General features: G+C 47.8%; 1 protein-coding gene across 1 annotated transcript in view; it reads right to left on the bottom strand.

Moving 5' to 3' along the window:
• The window catches only part of TTLL10 (tubulin tyrosine ligase like 10), a 204995-nt gene that overhangs the window by 153723 nt on the left and 29695 nt on the right, over positions 1–21577 (bottom strand). The gene's annotated exons all lie outside the window — the stretch shown is intronic.

Here is a 21577-nt window from a genome sequence, read left to right as displayed (position 1 = left end):
GACACTGTACCCAAACTAAATTTTTATCATTTTGTTCCCACAAATAGAACTTTCTTTTGGTGGTATTTGATCGCCTCTGGGATTTTTATTTTCTGCTAAACAAATAAAAAAAGACCAAAAATGTTGAAAAAAATTTTTTTTTTTTGTGTTTCAGTTACAAAACTTTGTAAATAAGTAAGTTTTCTCCTTCACTGATGGGCACTGATGGGGCTGCACTGACGGGCACTAATAAGGCGGCACTGATGGGCACCTATGAGGTGGCACCAATGAAGTGGCACTGATGAGGTGACACCAATGAAGTGGCACTGATAAGGTGGCATTGATGGGCACTGATATGCGGCACTGATGGGCACTGACTGATATGCGACACGGATGGGCACTGATAGGTGTCACAAATAGGCACTGATAGGTGGCATGGATAGGCAGCACGGATGGGTATGGATAGGCGGCACAGGTGGGCATGGATAGGCGGCATGGATGAGCATGCATAGGCGGCAAGGATGGGCACGGATAGGCACTGATAGGCGGCATGGATGGTCACTGATAAGTGGCACGGATGGGCACTGATAGGCGGCACTGTAGTGTAAAGTATTGTACTGATGGATGCCAATCGGTGCCAAACAATAATGCATGCCAATCAGTGATACCCATTGTGGGCACTGATTGGCATCCATTGTGGGCACTGACTGGCATCCCTGGTGGTCTAGGGGGGCATACCTGGTGCTGGGCATCCCTAGTGGTCCAGTGTGGACATCCTCGGGGGTCTGCGCTGATAATTGATCAGCACAAACCCCCCCTGTCAGAGGAGCAGCTGATCGGCTCTCCCCTACTCGCATCTGACAGACGCGAGTGAGGAAAATCCGATCACCAGCTCTTCCTATTTACACTGTGATCAGCCGTGATTGGACATGGCTGATCATGTGGTAAAGAGTCTCTGTCGGATCGTAGTTGCGGTGTGCCAGACTGACACCTCGCAAAAACGATCACCGTGATGCGCGCCCACCGTCATTCTGCTATATGGCGGGTGGCAAGTGGTTGAAGGAAAATCCACTTTGCACTACAAGTGCACTTGGAAGTAAAGTCGCTGTAGGTCCGAGAGGGACATACAAGGAAAATAAAAAACAGCAGAGCTTCCCCTCATTTCAGATCTACCCCTTAGATTTAGAGCGACTGCACTTCCAAGTGCACTTGCACTGCAAAGTGGATTTGCCTTTTGTAAATAACCCCTTATATTGTTTACATTTTGCTATAATAAATATCCCACATTTTTTATGTATTCTACATATTTTAGGTAAAAAATTTTTTAAAAAAAATCACAATAATCGTATATTGTTTGGTTTGCGCAAAATTTATAGCGTCTACAAAATAGGGGATAGATTTATGGCATTTTTATAATTTTTTTTTTTTTTTACTAGTAATGGCGGCGATCTGCGATTTTTATCAGGACTGCAATATTTTAGCGGACACTTTTGACACATTTTTGGAACCATTGACAATTATAAAGCAATCAGTGCTATAAAAATGCACTGATTACTGTGTAAATGTCACTGGCAGGGAAGGGGTTAACACTAGGGGGTGATCAAGGGGTTAAATTGTTCCCTATGTGTGTTCTAACTGAAGGGGATGGAACTATATAGGAGGAGAGAGATCTGTGTTCATACATAGTATGAACACAGGATCTGTCTCTACTCCCCTGGGAGAACCGGGATTTGTGTACGTACTGGTTTCACCCAGCCGTGCCATTCTGCCACAGTAAAATTGCGGCGGCTGGTCGGCAAGCAGTTAAAGAGGGAGTTCACTGAAAAAAAAAATATTAAAAGCCATCAGCTATAAATACTACAGCTGCTGACTTTTAATAAATGGACACTCACCTTTCCCAGGGTCCAGCGATCTCAGCAGCCGAGGCCGATCGATCGCTCGGCTCTCAGGCTGCTGCCGCCGCCATTCTCAGTGAGGGAATCAGAAAGTGAAGCATTGTGGCTTCACTTCCCGGTTCGCTACTGTGCATGCGTGAGCAATGGGAATGGTCCGTGCTGTCTCTGGGACCCGTGTGTGTTAGGAAGAAGCATAGACTCCAGTGGGAGTCTATGCCCGCAAGTGGGTGCAAATACCTGTCTTAGACAGGTATCTGCGCCACCCTCCTCCCCTGAAAGGTGCCAACTGTGACACCGGAGGGGGGGGGGGATTCCAATGAGCGGAAGTTCCACTTTAGGGTAGAACTTCGCTTTAAAGAAGAAAAAAGCAAGAAAAAATTCATGCAAAGTTGAAATGCAAAATTACTATACAGTATATTCTTTTCATAAATGTTCATAAACGGTGAACCTTGAACCTACCATTGCAGCCTCCAAGCAGTGACACTGCCACCTTAATAAAGAATACAGGATTACTGACTTCATAGGACCCTCTAGCTAGAGAGGTCAACAGAGCCTATGGCAAAACAACCCAACCAGGGTAATCCCAAAGATGTTCCTTCAAGGACAGGAGTTTGGGCTGTAATGGTCATCTCAATCATATCTCCATGGGGTCATCACAGAAATAAAAAGGGGTGGCTCACATACTGTAAAAAAACCCTTAGTAAACTTTATTATACAATTAAAAATCCTCCCTGGCAAGCATGCAGCAACATCAACCCGCACTTCCGGGAACTCCATTTGAATTTGGAGTAAAAAGACTTTGCCAAGAGTAAACCACATTCACTGTAAGACTTCTTAGCATGGGCGGCCAGTGGGTGGTAAAAACAGGTTGATCTGTGTTTTTACTTTCCCAAAGCTCCCAACTGTCCCTGATTTCGAGGGACTGTCCCTGATTTGGAACAAAGTCCCTCTGTCCCTCATTCCTCCTTATTTTGGTCTGATCTATATAGTTGTATATAAAATGCACTATTTATCTTTTAAAAAGTGTTTTCCAATGCCAAACCTTTCATCCAATTTCTAAATTGCTGCATTTGTAAATGTCAAAAGCCAGCATAAATGCATAGTAGTGGTAAAAAGAAAAACACTTGTGGGTTTAACCAATCATTTTTTTTGTCCCCCTTAGGGGGAGTGGCAGGGGGCGTGTCCTATGCCTGCATACGTTTGCTGATAGGTCTCCCTCCTTCCCACTTCAAAAAGTTGGGAGGTATGCTGCTGTCCCCAAACTGCACACCTACAGTACAACAGACATGGTGCTGCTCATATAAGTACACATTGCCACGGCTGTAATACTTTGCATCATGATACAGCAATTTAAATTTTTTAGTCCGAAAATTTTATTAGAACTATAGATAAAACCTCTTTTTTTGTTTTGGATAGAGCAAAGTAAAGGTCATAATTCCTGTCAGGTTTTTTTTTTTTTTTTTGCCATCTGTGTTCCATTAGGGAGATTTCTCTTCAGTTCCTGTCCCATAGCCAAACAGGAAGTGAGAGAAAAACCCTGCATATTAAAGCAGTTGTATGCCCCGCTTTCACATTTGTACCTAACATGTAGGATTTAGGAGATATTCACATATTCACCTTGCATGCAGCGGCGCACGCGTTCTGAAGGTCTGCCAGATGCTGCCGGAAAATCAGAGCTTCTTGCCAGAAAGAAGACTCCTGCACACATGCGTGGGAGTGACGTCATCGCGTCTCCGGCCACTCACAGCGCCGGAGCCAGTAACCCGGAAGAAATGCATAGGGGACATGTCGGCTCCCTCAGCGGTGACTGGGAGGCGATGCTGGCACTTCGTTCTAAGGTAAGTATTTCACAATGAGCTTGTATGCCGTGCATAATAGCTCGTTATGCTTTTGTCTTACAGGTGTTTTTGTTTTTGTTTTTCTGCGGGCATACCACCGCTTTAAGGGAGTCCCTTGGAGAACCACAGGTCACCAGAAATAGTGTCCCCATTAACCACTTTAATACAGGGCACTTTCACCCCCTTCCTGCCCAGACCAATTTTCAGCTTTCAGCGCTCTCACACTTTGAATGACAATTGCGCGGCCATGCTACACTGTATCCAAATAAAATTTTACTAATTTTCTTCACACAAATAGACCTTTCTTTTGGTGGTATTTTTATAAAAAAAAAAAAAGAAGAACAAAAATCTTAAATAAAAAAAAAAAGTTTCTTAGTTTCTGTCAGTAAATTTTGTAAATAAGTAATTTTTATGCTTCACTCGTGGGCACTGATGACTGCACTGACGGACACTGATGAGGCGGTGTCTTGTAAAATAGTGTCCTCCATCAGATGGTGTCCCCTGCGTACTGCGCATGCGCAGTACACAGGAACACAGATTCCGAAAATTGCCGAGGACTCACGGCGCAGGCGCCGTGAGTCCAGGTTCTATCCCCACTATCCAAGTGGACATAGAGTTAGAATAAAAAAGAGCCGAGCGGAGCGAGGCCGAGCCCGAAGCGTGGCGAGCGAAGCTCGCCCGCGAGGGGCCCTCTAAAATTCTCAACCCTATGTCCGCTTGGATAGTGGGGCTACCTCCTCCACTCACGGCGCAGGCGCCGTTCAGCTTCGGAGTTTTTCCGAAGCTTCCTCTGCTCCGTACTGCGCATGCGCAGTACGGAGCGGACAGCATTTGATAGGCGGACTCTATTAGGCAGAACAGGGGCACTTATGGGCACTTAGGTGGCACTGATGAGGCGGCACTAATATGCAACACTGATAGGTAGCACTGATAGATGGCACTGGGGGGCACTGATAGGGGGCACAGATAGGTGGCACTGATGGGTAGCACTGATGGGCAGGCACTGATGGGCACTAAAAGGCAGTACTGATTGGTGTCACTGATGGGCACTGATTAGTGACACTGATGGGCACTGATTGGTGGCCCTGCTGGGCACTGCTGGGGCTAATCAAGGCACTGATGATCAGTGCCTTGATTACCTGCCCTGGTCTATCCTGCGAGGAAATACTGCTGATCGGCACTCTTCGCCAGACACTATGCCAGTGTGAGGTGAGGAGAGCCGATTAACTTCCGCATTTACATGTGATCAACTGTGATTGGACACAGCTGATCACATGGTTAAAGAGCCACATCATCGACTCTTCACAGAGGTCGGGGTCGTGCCATGTCCTAGGAACACGGCGTGGCAGCGGGCACGCAAGAGCAGCCATTCTGGGTTGCCGTCAAGTGACGTCCTCCCAGAAAAAGAACAGTACCGCTCCTCAGTCATTTGACGCTGGGCGGCAGCAAGTGGTTTAAGATTTACCCTCTATTACTTTTCTGGGGACAACTCAAAATTTGGGATTTTCCTTTACTTTTACTTTTAATAATAATGGTAAACAGAACACAGAGAGGGTGAATCTCCTTAACGGGGGCACAGACAGCAATAAAAACTGACAGCTGTTCTTATCGCCCTCCACTCCATCTAAAATGAAAGTTTTGCCTTTAGTTATACTTTAAATCCTGCTAGATCTCCTCAGGCTCGCCCCTTTTGCAGGTATAGCGATGTAAAATATATATATAAAAAAAGTGCCTATACAGTTAAAGAGGAAGTAAACCCTGATGAGTTTACTTCCTCTTTCATTCCCTGCAAAGGCAAAGTATAATGGACTACTATGCATCGCATAGTAGCCCATTATGTGTCACTTACCTGACACAGGAGCCAGCGAAGTCGCCGCTGTCCCCTGTAGTCCGGAGCATCCATCTTGTTGGTGGGGTCTCGCAGCTCCGCCGCTGTCATTTGGCGAAGCCGCGATGACGTCACTCCCGCGCATGCGCACGGGAGCCGACACACACGGCAGCTCCGTCGCTGAGAATGCTGCGCTCAGTGCGCCTGCGCGCCGCTGTCTACGGCGCATGCGCCGTAGACAGCGGTGCCCGTTTTCGGGCAAATATCTCCTAAACCATATAGGTTTAGGAGATATTGCTTGGACCTACGGGTAAGCCTTAATCTAGGCTTACCTGTAGGTCAAAGTGGTTTGTAAGGGTTTATAACCACTTTAAAAATCCAGTAATTCACTGCCTCACCCTGCTCTGCACATGCTCAGTTGCTCTCTATTTTTTGGCTTTGTGCTGAAAATGTAATGGCCAATCTTCTGACTGCCTAAAGATTTACCGCTCCTCAGAGGCTTTAGGGCTTCAGTAAAATGGCAGCCTCCAGCAAGAAGAAACAGGGCCAATGCTGGAGGCAGTTTACAGCACACACTAATTTTGGTAGCATAATTATTTATGTAGAATGTAAGTTCCTTGCTAAAGAACATTATTTTTTATCAAGTCGCTATGGGTTCACTTTGATATGACATGCCAAGTTTGACAAGCGGCAAACTCCCACATGTTAGTGAATAAGACCGCTTGACTTGCAGTTGCTGCATGATCTCGCAATGTAAAATTGCCATTTGACAGTGGAAAAAGGAAGTTCCGCTGATCCTTCTCCTCCCTCTCTCCTTTGCCTGTATTGAAACGTTTTTTTCTTCTGGGCAGCTATTTCTGGCAGGTATGTGCTCACACTTCCACTTAGCCCATCAAGGTGAGCCAAGCAGAAGTTCTCCCCCACCCACAAACAGTAGCGTCACTAGGGTTGGTGTCACCCGGTGTGAAAAAAAAATGGTGTCACCCCCCCCCCCCCCCACCAACTATAGTCCCCCCTCAGTACAGACCCCCCTACACCAGTATAGATCCACCTCCCTCAGTACAGACCCCCCCCCCCACTAAGTACAGACCACCCTCCATCAATATAGACCCCCCTCCCTCAGTATAAACCTCCCCCCTCAGTACAAACACCCCTTCAGTGCAGACCCCTCCATCAATACAGACACCTCCACCTCGGTACAGACACCCCCACCTCAGTACAGGCACCCCCACCTCAGTGCAGACCTCCCCAGCTGTACAGACAGCCCCCCCCTCAGTTACAGACCCCCCCTCAGTACAGATCCACCAGCAGTACAGACCCTCCTCAGTGCAGACACCCCCAGCTGTACAGACACCCCCCAGTGCAGACCCCCCCCTTAGTGCACACCCCCCAGCAGTACAGACACCCCCCAGTGCAGACCCCCTAATACAGACACCAACAGTTGTACAGACCCCCCAGTGCAGACACCCCCCCTCAGTACAGACAGACCCCCCAGTGCAGACCCCCCAGCAGTACAGACCCCCCCATGAGTATAGACACCCCCCTTACAGACCTCAGTCAGAACAGCAGATACACACACAGCGGTGTGTGCCTCTCGAGCTCGGGCTCCTCCTCCTCTGTGGATATAAACAGAGAGGAGGGGGAGGCGGCTTCATTACGCTCCGCTGAGGGACACAGCCTCGGCACGAGACAGGCAGCGGCAGGCAGTGTTAGTGTTGCAGCCACCAACAGGTGTCACCCAACTGGCGGGTGTCACCCGGGTATGGCCCGCATCCGCTTAGCAATGCCACTGCCCACAAACTCCCGGGACACGTCACGTGTCCCAGAAGACTGTGGGACCAGAAAGTGCAGCGTGTCTCATACATGCGCAGTGGAAAGCCAGCTGTGAAACACCAGGCTAAGCAAGATGGCGGCTCCAGGGACCTGGCAAAGAACTGACCCAGGTAATAACAGCACTGGATCCTTGGACTGGGTCGTGCCTGTATACTGAAATTCAGCAGCTACTGTATTTGTAGGTGTGGACTTTTAATTTTACTTATTTTTTACAGGAACCAGATCTCCTTTTTAGGCCTCATGCACAGATGTTTTTGGACGTTTTTACAGCTGCTGTTTTTGGCTTCAAACTTTCTACAGTCAATAAACTCTCCAAAAAAAAAAAACTAGTGGATCCTGAGAGGAGTTTTTCAGCTGCAAAAAACGCAAAAATGACTAGAAACGCAGATATACACTCAAAAACGCGCTTCACCAGCATTTTTTAATGTTTTTTTTATCCCATGGAAAAAAAAGCGATTACAAACGCTAACGCTAAAAATGCTGAAAAAAATCATTGCAAAGCTACTGGCGTTTTTATAGTGTTATTATAACAGCCAGTGTGCATGAGGCCTTAAAGCCTACATTTAGGTGGCCGGTGCCGGCTGTTAACAACTTGACCTCAGGAATATTACCCCCCCTTCATGACCAGGCCATTTTTTTGTGACACAGCGTTGTGTTACTTTAACTGACAATTGTGCGGTCGGGAGACACTGTACACAAATAACATTTCTGTCCTTTTCCCCCACAAGTAGAGATTTCTTTTGGTGGTATTTGACCTTTTTATTTTTTGCACTATAAACAAAAAAAGACCAACAACTTTGAAAAGAAAACAATATTTTTTACTTTCTGCTATAAAACATACCTACGGTAATAAAAAAATGTTAAAAATCGAATTTCTTTATCAATTTAGGCCAATATACATTCTGCTACATATTTAAAAAATCACAATAAGCATATATTGATTAGTTTGCGCAAAAGTTATAGTGTCTACAAACTATGGGATACTTTTATTTATTTATAAAAAAATCTTTACTAGTAACTGTGGCGTTCAGCGACTTATAGCGGGACTGTGATATTGCTGTGGAAAAATCGGACACCTAACTGACACGTTTGACACTTCTAATACAGTGATCAATGCTAAATAATATGCACCATCACTGAACTAATGACACTGACTGGGAAGCGTTAACATCAGGAGCAATCAAAGGGTTAACTGTGTGCCTAGCCTGTGCTTGTGTACTGTGTGGGAAGTGATTTGACAAGGGGAAGGCAAAAACACTAAATCAACACCTTCCCTTCTGACAGAACGGCAATCTGTCTTGTTTACATAGGCAGATTGCTGCTCTGCCTGTGTACTGTGTAATCAATGGGTGCTGATCTCTTCAGGAGCGGGTCGCGGGCACGCGTGCGTGCGTGCGTGCCCCAGACCCTGACGTGTCAGATGACGTACTAGATATTTGATGTGGCACAGAGCGACCGCCCTATTGCAACATATGTAAGGTGAGTGTCCGGCAAATGGTTAAAGTTTGAAGTCCCCTGCTCTGCCTTCCACCCCCACCGTGCCTTTAGTTTTATGGTGCTGCAGGGGCTAACATAAGCACTGGATCTGTCACAGACTTTTATCAAGAGTGCCAACTATGCCCGCCCTCTCCGTTCTTTTCCTTCATATATAGAAGTTGTACTATGGCTTCCATGAAAAGTGTAGCGCCACCCCTGAAGGAGCCGCTTAGTAAATTTGGGTTCTCTGGTCTCCACCTCAGACCCAATAATGACCTTAGCCCCTCTGGCACACCTGGTTAAATTAAATTACTGCAAACACATTTAACACCTTCCCGACCAGCCGCCGCAGTTGTACTGCGGCAGGTTGGCTCCCCTGGGCGAAACAACATTACATCAGTTCGCCTTTTGACATTAGGGGGCACGATGCCGGAGCCGATGCACCTGCCCAGTGGTAGCGATGACTTCCGGGCTCCCATGATCGCTCCACACAGAGACAAAACGGAGATCTGTCAATGTAAACAGACAGATCCCCGTGCTGTCAGTGGTGAGAAGAGCGATCTGTGTTTCATACCAAGTATGAACAATAATCTCTCTCCTGACTCAGGCAGTCCCATCCCCCCACAGTTAGAATCACTCCCTAGGACACACAATTAACCCCTTGATCGCCCCCTACTGTTCCCGGTCAGTGACATTTACACAGTAATCAGTGCTTTTTTATAGCACTGATTGCTGTATAAATGCCAATGGTCCAATAATGTGCCAAAAGTGTCCGATCTGTCCACCCTGTCGCTGTCCCAATAAAAAAAGCTGATCACCACCATTACTAGCAAAGAAAATAATAATACAAATGCCATAGATCTTTAAAATTTTCCCCTATTTTGTAGATGTTATAACTTTTGCACAAACCAATCAATATATGCTTTTTGCTTGTCTGTGGATTATCACCAAAAACAGACACACACCTGGTAGTAATAAAAAAATCAAATATAGTATCACGGTTTGGAAGCATATAGAAGCTTACAACACTGTTAAACCTTTCTGCAAAGAATTAATACATTTGAAAAGACAACCTTCAATACTTATCAACTGTAAATTTAGAAAAGGACAGTCGTTTATATGCCCATAACACAGACACTGAGAGGGAGGAGAGAAGCTCTATCAATTTCTCAGCTCCTTCTGGGCCACAAACTCCAATACAAAAAGAAGAAATGGGTTAACAGGTACAGTAAGCACAGTTTTGTAACGTTACAGATCCTGAGTTGAATGATACTAGTGTCTTCTGCTAGCAAACGTTGGGGCCCTTTGTAAAGAGAGTAGGTTTAATCAATTAAAAGTGAGCCAGTAATCCTCTAGAAAATCCCGTTCGGTATTGGTTTGTAAGAACAGAATGGCTAAAAGTGGCAGCTCCAAACAAGCATCCTCTGACAGTAGAAAGGGGAATAGGTGTCTGCATGCAGTGTCTGTACTGTGCTAAAAAAGATGTTGGGTTTACACTCGCTCACCAATCCTCTGGGTGATGACACAACAGAAGTCCTAAATGGTGGTTCAGGCTCCTGGCAAGGTTGTAAGGCATTGGATCCCCTCCTGTTGGCCGATCAGGATAGCTTGTAGCTGGACTGGCAGAGTGATGGGACAGCGGCCAACAGGATGGGTCTTGTAATCCCCGAAGTGGTGTGTGGGTTGTTTCCACTGGGCTAAATGGCGCTGAGTTGCTGAGCAGGGTCCCTGGGCTGAACGGTGTGGGTGACACTGTTCCTGGCTCCTTTATCCTCAGTCTCTTGGCAGCAGTCTCGGAAAAAGCATGTCTCTCTCTCTCTCTCAGATGCTGGTAGACTGTGTGGCCCCTCTTTATTAGTTGGAGTTCCACTGCACAGTCCCATCAACTCACCACTCCTGTCCTCTATCCCCTCTCCTCACGGTAACTCTCCCCAGTAGTCTCAAGAGTAGGGATGAGCTTCGTGTTCGAGTTGAACATACGCTCGACTCGAACATCGGCTGTTCCCCCGTTCGGCGAATACAGAACGTTATGGGCCGTTCGCGCCAAATTCGTGTGCGCCATCGCAGTGCATTGCTGGCTCATGATTGGCCAAGCATGCACTGTGACCCCGCATGCTTGGCCAATCACAGCGCCGGGAGCGAGGAGAGCCATGATTGGCCACAGGCAGGATGCCTGTGGCCAATCATAGCTCAGGCTGTGTAGTACACGCCCCACACTATATAAGGCCGCCAGCGCGGCGCCTTGTGTAGTGTGTTGGCGTCTGTAGGAGTTAGTGGGTGTTCTGTGTGCCTTCAACACAGTATACACCGTTCGTTATCGGACGATTTTGCTTTCTAGCTCTTCTGTAGTGCAGTATACACCATTATATCCACCTATATAGCTAGCTATCTTGCTCTTTTTAAATAGAGCTTGCAGTCAGTTGTAGGAGATTGTGCGTGCTGTCTGCGTGCCCTGACCGCAGAATACACCGTTATATCCACCTATATAGCAACTATATTGCTCTTTTTAAACAGAACTTGCAGTCAGCTGTAGGAGATAGTGCGTGCTGTCTGTGTGCCCTGACCGCAGAATACACCGTTATATCCACCTATATAGCTAGCTATATTGCTCTTTTAAATAGAGCTTGCAGTCAGCTGTAGGAGATTGTGCGTGCTGTCTGCGTGCCCTGACCTCAGTATACACCGTTATATCCACCTACATAGCTCTTCTCTAATTGAGCCATCTGTCATCTGCAGGAGTGGGTGTTGTGTGTGCCTCCAGCACAATATACACTACCCAATTGCTGGTTTTCCCATCTCCCTTAAGGCCATTACCATGTCTGGAAGGCCAGCAAGGAGAGGCAGACAGGCATGAGCCGATAAAAGATGGCAAGCAGGCTCTGTGTCTAGAGACAACAGTGCTGGTCGTGGACGCGGTGCATCGTCATCATCAGCATGTGGCCATGGGACACGCTTGTCCTTCTTTTCGGCAGCTGGACATGTTGAGCTGCAACATGCCTAAGACTTGGTAGAGTGGATGACCAAGCCCTCTTCATCCTCCTCATCCTCTCTCACCCAGGCTCAGGGTACTATCAAAGCAGCTGCCAACGCATCGTTTTCCCTCCTCTCAATGTCATCATCAGTGACTCCTTCCCTAGACCCACCATGTCTTCCTGAGGAGTCTCCTGAACTCTTTGAGCACAGTGTTGGGTACATGCTCCAGGAGGATGCCCAGTGTTTTGTGGGCTCTGATGATGATACTCAGCTAGAGGAAGGCAGTAGCGTGAGCGCAGAGAGAGGGGATACTCAAGAAGGACAGCAATCTGGCAGTCATGTTCCACAAGCTGCAGCATACTGCCAGGTTTGCTCCAGCGATGAAGAGGAAGGGGATGATGAGGGCACTGACTCCACGTGGGTTCCTGGTAGGAGAGAGGAGGAGGAGGAGGAGGCACATGTCCAACGAGGCAGGATGCCCTCCGGGGGCCAGCTTAGGGGCAGCACACCGACTGAATCACACCGCAGAGCTCCATCTGTGCAGGGCGGCTGCCTCTGCGTGTTATTCTAAAAGTTCTTTGGTGTGGGCCTTTTTTGAGACGAGTGCATCAGATCGCACCGCTGCTATTTGCAACATATGTCTCAAGCGTATCTCGCGTGGCCAAAACATCAGCCATCTGCCATGCAGCTCGTTGGCAAGCGTACCTTAAAGACCCACACCAAAGAACAAAGCGGACCTCTCCTTGCTCCTCATCAGCTGGGATCTCCAACCCCACTAGACCTTCAGTCCTCTCTGAAACCTGCTCTGAGAGGAATGAAGGTGTAGAATTAGGTGTGTCACAGCCAAGTGGCACTCTGCTAACAGTACACCCACGTCCGATTATAGCAGGCAAATGTCCCTGCCCCAGCTGCTGGACCGCCAAAAGAAGTTCACTCCCAGCCATCCACATGCCCAGCAGTTGAATGCTAGCTTTGCTAAATTGCTAGCACTTCAACTGTTGCCTTTTCAGTTGGTAGACTCAGCCCCCTTCCGTGAGTTTGTACAATATGCGGTTCCTCAGTGGCAGGTCCCCAAACGCCACTTTTTCTCACGGAAGGCGATTCCGGTTCTCTACCGGCATGTGGAAGGCAATGTCCTTGCCTTGCTGGACAGGGCGGTTAGCGGTAAGGTGCATATTACCGCTGACTCATGGTCCAGCAGGCATGGACTGTCTTTCACGGCCCATTGGGTCACTCTTCTGGCAGCTGGGCAGGATGCAGGACAAGGTGCAGTAGTGTTGGAGGTTGTTCCGCCACCACGCCTCCATGCCTGCTACTATTGGTTGTGACACACCTCTCTCCTCCACCCCCTCCTCTTCTTCTTTCTCCATGGCCTCTTCCAGTGCTCTGTCCTCAGAACCAGCGGTGCTCTGTAGGCGTTCCAGGGGCTACGCAAGTACGCAGGCAAAACTATGCCATGCCGTGCTTGCGCTGGTTTGTTTGGGGGACAGGAGCCACACTGGGGCAGATGTTTTGTCAGCTCTGCAGGGGCAGGCAGAGAGGGGGATGACGCCACGCCAGCTTAAGCCAGAAATGGTGGTTTGCGACAATGGCATCAACCTCCTCTCCGCCCTCAGACAGGGACAACTGACCCATGTGCCCTGTGTGGCTCACGTCTTTAACCTGGTGGTGCAGCGGTTCTTGGGCAGGTACCCGGGCTTACAGGATGTCCTGAAGCAGGCCAGGAAAGTCTGTGTGCATTTCCGCCGATCATTTAATGCCTGTGCTCGGCTGGCTGAGCTCCAAAAGGAGTTGAACCTGCCCAAGAACCGCCTTATATATGACATGCCCACCAGGTGGAACTCAACGTTGGCCATGCTGCAGCGGCTGCACACGCAGCAGAGGGCCATCAATGAGTACCTGTGCGACTACGGCACCAGGACAGGGTCAGGGGAGCTCGGTTTTTTTCTCACCATGCCAGTGGGGCATGATCATGGATGCATGCACTGTCCTGTCACCGTTTAAGGAGGCCACAAGGATGGTGAGCAGTGACAGTGCATGCATCAGTGACACTGTACCTCTTGTCCACCTCTTGGAGCATACGCTGTGTGGAATAATGGACAGGGCACTTGAGGCAGAACAGAGGCAGGAAGAGGAGGACTTCCTTGCCTCTCAAGGCCCCCTTTATCCAGACAGTGTTCCTGCTGTGCCACCCATCACACAGGAAGGGGATGATGAGGAGGAAGAGGAGGAGGAGGATGATTGTGTCAGCATGGAGGTGGAGGCTGGCACTCAGCATCAGCAGCAGCAGCAGCAGTCTTGTTGGGATGATTTACAGTCCCAAGAAACACGTGGACTTGTACGTGGCTGGGAGGAGGTAGCTGCGGATCATGTTGTCCTTAGTGACCCAGAGGACTCCGGACCGAATGCCTCAGCTAACCTACGCTGCATGGCCTCCCTGATCCTGCAAAGCCTGCGGAAGGATCCTCGTATTCTTCGGATCAAGGAGAGGGACCATTACTGGCTGGCCACTCTCCTTGATCCACGGTACAAGGGTAAGGTTGCCGACCTTATCTTGCCGTCGCAGAGGGGAGCAGAGGAGGAGACATCTCCGGGAGGCCTTGCAGAAAGCGTTCCCAGAGACTGGGAGGTTACAAACTCCTGGTCCTGGAAAACGTGTTGCTGAGGCATCGGTCAGAAGGAGCGGTGGAGAAGGTGGCCGCCTGACCGATGCGTTCAGACAATTTTTTAGTCCGCAGCCCCAAGGTATGATCGGTTCCAGCAACCATCGCCAGCGTCTGATTTACATGGTGCAGGAATACCTAGGGGCAAGGTCAGACTTGGACACCTTTCCCACCGAAAATCCTCTGGCTTACTGGGTCTTGAGGATGGATCACTGGCCAGAGCTTGCACAGTATGCAATTTAGCTACTGGCCTGTCCTGCATCCAGCGTTCTTTCGGAACGCACCTTCAGTGCTGCTGGTGGCTTTGTTACCGATCACAGGGTGCGCCTGTCCACCGACTCAGTTGATCGACTGACCTTCATCAAGATGAATCAGTCTTGGATCACCCACAGCTACCAAGCACCTGAAGCTGATGTAACCGAATAATATTTTTTTAAATATCACATCCCTTCAAGACTGCCTATGCTGATGCTGAGTGACTGTCCCGTTATGTTGATTGTCTATCCTCTTCCTCCTCCGCTGATATGTTGGAAGAACATTTTTGGTTCTGGGGGATGCCACCAGCCCAATTTTTCAGCCCCTGTTTAACAGGGGCTTTAATTACAATTTTTGATGCAATGCCTTGCAGCAGGGCTCATTCCTGCACCACAACTAGAGTATATGGGAGAGGTTGCAGTGTCGTGGCACCAGTGCCTAAGGCCCAATTTTTCAGCCCCTGTTTAACAGGGGCGTTTAATTACAATTTTTGATGCAATGATTTGCAGCCGGGCTCATTCCTGTACTACAACTAGAGTATATGAGAGAGGTTGCAGTGTCGTGGCACCAGCACCAGTGCCTAAGGCCCAATTTTTCAGCCCTTGTTTAACAGGGGCTTTTAATTACAATTTTTGATGCAATGCTTTGTAGCACGGCTCATTCCTGCACCACAACTAGAGTATATGGGAGAGGTTGCAGTGTGGTGGCACCAGCACCAGTGCCTAAGGCCCAATTCTTCAACCCCTGTTTAACAGGGGCATGTAATTACAATTCTTGATATAATATTTCACAGGAGGGCCCGTTCCTGTGCCCACCTAGAGTAACTGTGAGGACTTATAGTGTTGTGGCACCAGCACCACAACCACCAAAGGTCAATTTTTCTACCACTGTTCAACAATGGCATGTAATTACAATTCTTGATATAATCGTTCAGAGCAGGGCGCTCCAGCGCCCACCAAGAGTCACTTTGAGGGCTTACAATGTTGTGGCAAAACCAACACCTTGTTCCGCCATTTCTGCAGAGCATATAGGGCAGGCCCCTACTTTCAAACATCCAACTTACAAACGTCTCCTAATTGAAAACGGAAGGAGACAACAGCAAGTGAGATGAAAAAAGATGGATGGCAAAACAAATTATACAGGGGTGATAACCCTTCCCTATGTTTTCCAAAAAGCTTAAAAATAGATTTTTTGACTGGAGCTACACTTTAACCACTTCAGGACCGCCGTATTGCCAATGTACGTCAACACAATGGCACAGGCAGGCACAATCACGTAGATGTACGTGAATGCCTTCTAGCGGGTGGGGGGTCCGATCGGACCCCCTCCCGCTAGATACGGCGGTCCCTTTCGGTGCCGGAGCGATCCGCGATGAGGGGATGGCCGTTGGTTTCTGGCCATCCCCTCTCGATCGCTCCTGGCCAGTGACGAACTTCCTCCCCTGTGAAAATGTAAACACAGGAGGAGGAAGTGATGTCACACTCCTCGTGGCGGTCTTTTTGAACCGGACAGCGAGGAGTGAAGACGTCCAAGTAAGTGCACCAACAGTCCACTGACACATAGGTACACACAGGCACACATTTCACCCCAGTCGCCCCCCGATCACCCCCCCGATCGGCCCCCCGCCCCCCGCCCAGTCACAGTGTCACTAATGCAGTGTTCATTTATTTATTGATCACTACATTTAGTGTCAGTTGTGACTGTAAAAAGTGTCAGGGCAGCTAGTGTTAGGCCCCTTTAGGTCCAGGGTAGCCCCCTACCCCCCCTAATAAAGGTTTAACCCCTTGATTGCCCTCCCAGTTAACCCTTTCACCCTCTTTTACCAGTGTCACTAAGCGATCGTTTTTCTGATCGCTGCAATAGTGTCACTGGTCCCGCTAGGAAGCTAGTTTTTTTTTAGGTTCAACGCCAGGTTTTTATACCGTTAGGTACCCCGATATATAACCTAATAAAGGTTTTAACCCTTTGATTGCCCCTAGAGTTAACCCTTTCACCAGCGATCGCTGCATAAGTGTCACTGGTGACGCTGGTTAGCCAGTTAGTTATTTAGTTATTTAGGTTCCCCGTCAGGTTTTTATAAAGCTTCAGGTACCCCCATATAAATACCCAATAAAGGTTTTAACCCCTGATTGCCCTTAGTTAACCCTTTCACCAGTGATCACCGTATAAGTGTTACGGGTGACGCTGGTTAGGTAGTTCGCTTTTTATAGCATCAGGGCACCCGCCATTTATTACCTAATAAAGGTTTAACCCCCTGATCACCCGGCGGGTGATATAAATTTGGTTTTAGGGTCAGAAAGGGTCTGCGTTGCCCCAGGCAGTGCTAGGTTAGTGCCAGCACCGCTAACACCCACGCGCAAAGCATACACCTCCCTTAGTGGTATAGTATCCGAACAGATCAATATCTGATCTGATCAGATCTATACTAGCGTGCCCAGCAATTTAGGGTTCTAAAAAAACGCATTGTTAGCAGGATCAATCCAGATACCTGCTAGCACCTGCGTTTTCCCCCTCTGCCCAGCCCAGCCCAGCCCACCCAAGTGCAGTATCGATCGATCACTGTCACTTACAAAACACAACACACATAACTGCAGCGTTCGCAGAGTCAGGCCTGATCCCTGCGATCGCTAACAGTTTTTTTTGTAGCGTTTTATACAGTCGCTGACAGGCTAGGTGCTTTTTTACCTGTGAGTCTCACTACTGTACCCCTAAATTTAGAGCCCAAAATGGCAAAGCGAAGGTACACTAGTGAAGAGGCCTACACGTTTCTGAGCATGACAGATAGTGAAGAGGAAGACACTGATCTGTCAGATTCAGGCTCAGAATACGAACCTGTAGAGGACAGCGCCTCCATGTCAGATAGCTCTGACGACGAAGAAGAGGTCCCTGCTATTGTCATTGTTGTTGAGGTGCAGGAACCGCAAGTCCCTCGTATGGAGTATAGAGCCAGTACTAGCGCCGCTCATCCTTTTGGTGAACTGGCAAGCACCAGCGGCCTAGTACACCCTGGACGTACATCCAGCACTGCAGTATCACGTGGTGACGTGGCGAGTCCCATAAGTGCAGTTCAAGCTGGCGAGGTGGCAAGCACAAGTAGTGTCCCGCTGCCACCAAGAAGAAGACAAAGACAGGCCCGTCGTACCCATAGTGCCCTTCCTGCAGAATTCGCCTATCCTAATTGGGTGCCCACCACTTCTGCAGAACCCGTACTTCCCCCATTCACTGCCCAACCCGGTATTCAGGTGGATACAGATGATTTTACGCCACTCGATTTTTATTCTCTGTATCTCACGGAAGATCTCTATAGATCTATTGTGGACCAAACCAATTTATATGCTGGTCAACGCATCGCCGCTAATCCCCAGTTGCCGTCTCTTGCCAGAGATTGAAAACCAGTTACGGTTTCCGAATTTAAGACGTTTCTGGGCCTTTCCCTCAACATGGGCACACATAAATTCATGCGGATGCGGGCTTATTGGTCCACGCATCCGGCTGACCACATGCCCGTGTTCTCTAACTCCATGTCCAGGAAACGATACGAGCAGATCTTGCGGTTCTTGCACTTCAGTGACAATGAACTTTGTCGTCCACGTGGAGACCCTGAATACGATCGGCTCTACAAAATTCGGCCCCTCATAAACCACTTCAACCAACGTTTTGCAGACTTGTTTACTCCCCAAAAAGTTGTCTGCGTTGATGAGTCCCTGGTTAAGTTTACTGGTCGCTTGTCATTCAAACAGTACATTCCCAACAAGCGTACCAGATACGGGGTCAAGCTCTATAAGTGCTGTGACAGGGCCACAGGCTATGCATGGAGCTTTATGGTTTATGAGGGTAAAGATAGTTACGTAGAGCCGCAGAACTGCCCTGATTACATAGGAAGCGCTGGCAAGATAGTGTGGAAATTGGTCTCACCCTTATTCGGAAAGGGGTACCACTTGTACTTGGACAACTATTACACCAGCGTGCCACTGTTTAGTCATTTATTTGATAATCAGATTGGAGCATGTGGCACCGTGCGACCTAATCGCCGGGGCTTTCCCCAGCGGCTTGTAGATTCCCGTCTTAGGCTGGGGGAGAGAGCCTGCTATCGGTGTAATAATTTGCTCGCTATGAAGTGGAGGCATAATAAGAATGTTTTCGTTCTTACCTCCCTTCATGCAGACACGACGGTCCAAATTTCTACGGCAACTGGTATTGTGGAGAAACCCCTCTGTGTCCACGAATATAACAAAAATATGGGAGGGGTGGACCTCAATGACCAGATGTTGGCGCCGTATCTAACTTCCCGTAAGACCAGACGCTGGTACAAAAAAGTGTCTGCTTACTTATTTAAATTGGCTTTGCTGAATGCTTTTGTGCTATACAAAACTTCAGGCGGGACATTAACCTTTCTTTTCTTCCAAAGAGAGGTTGTCACAGAGCTTCTGTATCCAGAGGGTCCTGTACCTCACCTTTCCCAACCAAATGCAGTAAGCCGGCTGCATGAGAGGCATTATTCTTATGTCCTCCCGAGTACCCCTACCCAACGAGCCCCCCAAAAAAGATGTCGTGTCTGTAGCAAGCGCGGATATAGGCGTGACACCCGTTCTTATTGTCCACGCTGTCCTGGCAATCCTGGTCTTTGTCAGGGTGAGTGTTTTGAACGCTACCATGAACTAGTGAAGTATTAGCGTAGGGTACAGCATTTCACAGCCTAGGCACACTAACACAGAGTCTCCCAAGATGCCATCACATTTTGAGAGACCCGAACCGTTACAGTTACAGTTTACAGTTCCAAAAAAAGTGTATAAAAAAAAAAAAAAAAAAAAAGTAAAATAAAAAAACCAAAAAAAATATAAAATATAAAAACCAAAAATAGTTGTCGTTTTATTGTTCTCTCTCTCTCTCTCTCTCTCTCTCTCTCTTCTCTCTAATTTTTTATACTTTACTGTTTACTGTGTTATTGTTAACCATTTTTCATGTTTTCAGGTACGCCATTCAGCTGCAGCGTGGATTTATTTATCTTGACAGCAACAGCGTTTGCTCCCACGATACATAAAGCCGCGACTCCAGTGCTGTAGGAGGTGATTTCACCACCACAGTTAAAAAAGAGCATATATGCCGAAGCATGGGGGCATAAGGGGTGGAGGAGCGATTTTGCTCCTAATGCCGCGTACATACGGTCAAAATTCCGACGGAGGGCTTGCCCGTGGAAAAGTTTGAACGTATGTACGCAGCATAACTTTTTTGCGGGAGGATGCCCCCATGCTTCGGCATATATATATTTTAGGCACAGGTTGTGTTAAAAAATGTTTTATTTTTTACTGTTTTTTTTGGCAATTGCTTTGCAGGTATGGTATGGTAAGGTTTTACTGGGATGTTACTTTGTTTTAACGTTAACCATAATTTGCTTAGCAGGTACGCCATTCAGCTGCAGCGCGGATTTATTTATCTTGACAGCAACAGCGTTTGCTCCCACGATACATAAAGCCGTGACTCCAGTGCTGTAGGCGGTGATTTCACCACCACAGTTAAAAAAGAGCATATATGCCGAAGCATGGGGGCATAAGGGGTGGAGGAGCGATTTTGCTCCTAATGCCGCGTACATACGGTCAAAATTCCGACGGAGGACTTGCCCGTGGAAAAGTTTGAACGTATGTACGCGGCATAATTTTTTTGCGGGAGGATGCCCCCATGCTTCGGCATATATATATTTTAGGCACAGGTTGTGTTAAAAAATGTTTTATTTTTTACAGTTTTTTTTGGCATTTGCTTTGCAGGTATGGTATGGTCAGGTTTTCCTGTGATGTTACTTTGTTTTAACGTTAACCATAATTTGCTTAGCAGGTACGCCATTCAGCTGCAGCGTGGATTTATTTATCTTGACAGCAACAGCGTTTGCTCCCACGATACATAAAGCCGTGACTCCAGTGCTGTAGGAGGTGATTTCACCACCACAGTTAAAAAAGAGCATATATGCCGAAGCATGGGGGCATAAGGGGTGGAGGAGCGATTTTGCTCCTAATGCCGCGTACATACGGTCAAAATTCCGACAGGGGGCTTGCCCATGGAAAAGTTTGAACGTATGTACGCGGCATAACTTTTTTGCGGGAGGATGCCCCCATGCTTCGGCATATATAAATGGTGCATGTATGTCGATCATTAGAAGTGGGTGGATGAAGGGAGGTATCTAATGGTGGGCATACCCACCGATCAATCTCTTTTTTTTCGTTCAGACAACATGACTCTCAGTAAATAGCTTGGGGTGTCTACTTTCCAAAATGGGGTAATTTGGGGGGGTTTTGTGCTATTTTGGCATTTTATGGCCTTCGAAACTGTGATAGGTAGTGAGGGGTGAAATCAAAAATTTGCACCCTTAGAAATCCTGAAGGTGGTGATTGGTTTTCGGGGTGCCGTATGCGACTAGACTCCCAAAAAGTCCCACACATGTGGTATCCCCATACTCGGGAGAAGTAGCTGAATATATTTTGGGGTGCAATTCCACATATAACCATGGCATGTGTGAGCAATATATCATTTAGTGACAACTTTTTGTACATTTTTTTTTTTTTTTGTCATTATTCAATCCCTTGGGACAAAAAAAAAAAAATATTCAATAGTGTCAAGATGGCCCTCGGCAAATAGCTTGGGGTGTCTACTTTCCAAAATGGGGTCATTTGGGGGGGTTTTGTGCCATCTTGGCATTTTATGGCCGTCAAAACTGTGATAGGTAGTGATAGGTAGTGAGGAGTAAAATAAAAAAAATATGCCCTTAGAAATCCTGAAGGCGGTGCTTGGATTTCGGGGTCCCGTACGCGGCTAGGCTCCCAAAAAGTCCCACACATGTGGTATCCC

Source organism: Lithobates pipiens, unplaced genomic scaffold (assembly GCF_037356315.1).
Source record: "Lithobates pipiens isolate NorthernLeopardFrog02 unplaced genomic scaffold, aLitPip1_a1.2 Scaffold_27, whole genome shotgun sequence".
Taxonomy (NCBI): domain Eukaryota; kingdom Metazoa; phylum Chordata; class Amphibia; order Anura; family Ranidae; genus Lithobates; species Lithobates pipiens.
Note: the sequence above shows the minus strand (reverse complement) of the source record. Positions and strands in the feature narration are given on the sequence as shown.